The sequence below is a fragment of the Musca autumnalis genome, unplaced genomic scaffold (assembly GCF_047663935.1).
Source record: "Musca autumnalis isolate F117 unplaced genomic scaffold, ASM4766393v1 scaffold_3, whole genome shotgun sequence".
NCBI lineage: Eukaryota > Metazoa > Arthropoda > Insecta > Diptera > Muscidae > Musca > Musca autumnalis.
In genome coordinates this window covers 93,589,482-93,591,512 of record NW_027411866.1, presented here as the reverse complement: position 1 = coordinate 93,591,512, position 2,031 = coordinate 93,589,482, and positions in this window count along the sequence as shown.

Genomic DNA, 2,031 nt, shown 5'->3' with positions numbered 1-2,031 from the left:
ATATGGGGGCTATACCAAAACCTGGACCTATGTCCATAATTTTTAATGGGTACGTTTCTGTACCTAGTTGTCAAAAAGCAGCCAATACGGGCTTAAAATGACAATAAAATACCTTGAATCGGGTGGTACCGCTGGATGGGAGCTACAGGAAAAAATGGACCCATATTGATTTTGGTTTCATATTCAAGTATTGTCATCCAAATCTGAAAAGTGTACAAAGTTTTAGTTCGATTGGTCAACTACAACTGTGTGAAAAATGAGTTACCAGATTTGAAAAGCAAATTAGATAAAAAAACTGTAAACTGTGTAAAAATGGACCAATATTGGTTTTGATTTCATATTCATGTATTGTCATTCATATCTGAAAAGTGTGCAAAGTTTTAGTTCGCTTGGTCAATTACAACCACTGTTGGGCAGAAATGCTCGGCCTCATACACAAAAGTGTAAAAAATACATGAGTCTCTCGCAATTTGCCCACCATTGATTACAACTGTCTTAAAAATGAGTTACCCGATTTGAAAAGCATGTAAAATTGAACACTGTACAACACTGTAAAAATTGACCAATATTGGTTTTGATTTCATATTCATGTATTGTCTGCTAAGTTTTAGTTCGATTGGTCAACTGCAACTGTGTGGGAAATGAGTTACAAGATTTGAAAAGCAAAATACCGGAAATCGGGTGGTACCGTTATATGGGAGCTATAGGAAAAAATGGACCCATATTGATTTTGGTTTCATATTCACGTATTGTCATCTAAATCTGAAAAGTGTGCAAAGTTTTACTTCGATTGGTCAACTGCAACCGTGTTAAAAATGAGTTACCAGATTTGAACTAAACACACACCAAGGCAAGTTAAATAAAACACTGTAAAAAAACAATTGCTTTTATTTAATAAAAATACATTTTACTTGTTCGAAAAATTTGTACGCGTGACTACCAACTTACTTTCTTACATCCACAAAACCGAAAAAAGATATTATCGATAGTGCCATCGATTTTTTGCCAGCTCTACCTTGGAGTCCATTGTTGAAACGGATTATAGATGTGGTTATGATATAAAGGAGCTGTAGATGTGTGATGGTAGTTGTGGATAGGTGAAGATTGTAGCTCTGTTCCAGAACTAAAAAGTTTTTACAATTTTTACCACTTTTACACATTTTGCGTTCCAGTACACAAAAACTTTTACGACTTTTACCACTTTATAAAGTACGGGAACAGGCCATGTGAGTGATGTGGTTGTAGATGCGTAGATTCCGATGGTTCAGGTGTTGCGGTGATGTGAAGGTGATGGCGGGTGAGATGTAGTGATGTAAAGGTGATGTCTGTAGATTAGATGTAATTTTTTCTATGTAACTTTAAGAGTAGAAAGAGGTTGTAGATGAGAGTGTAGATATGGTAGTTACATAGATATAGATTTAGTGAAGATTGTACTTGTGAAGATTGTGGTTAGTTGTAGCTCGGACGTGGTTGACGATGCTACTGTGCAGAGGTGGTGCTTGTCATGTTCTCAGCACGTTGGAGCCATTTCAGGCCTTTTGCCATGTGTAGTAGATCCGACGGCTCTGTTTGGCAGAATGCTGTTAAAGATTGGATGGTGTGTACACCCATGGTTCATTAACTTCTAGAAAGGAGCATAGGACAGCGACGTAATAGTAATAATGATAATAATATTCTTCCCATTGTCGTCATGGATCCTATTCTGCAGGGACCTGTGATGATCCCCACTGCTAGTTTCAGTTTTGATTTCCTCATTGAGAACAGTGGGGCGGTTCTTGACTTGGACGGTTGCCCTTGATGTGCTGCAGTTTGGTGTGTATTGCCAATGTTGGCAGAATTTCTCCCGACATTTCTGCTCTATTGTTTACCTGAAGTGGCACAGTGGTGGCTTGATGGAGTAGTCGATTTCAATGTTTTGTGACTCCGATCCTCAGCGTGCCAGTTCGTCGGCTGCCTCGTTTCCTTCGATGTTGCAATGCGCTGGGACTCAACACGTGGTGACGATTGATTTTAGTGGCGTGTTTGCAGTCT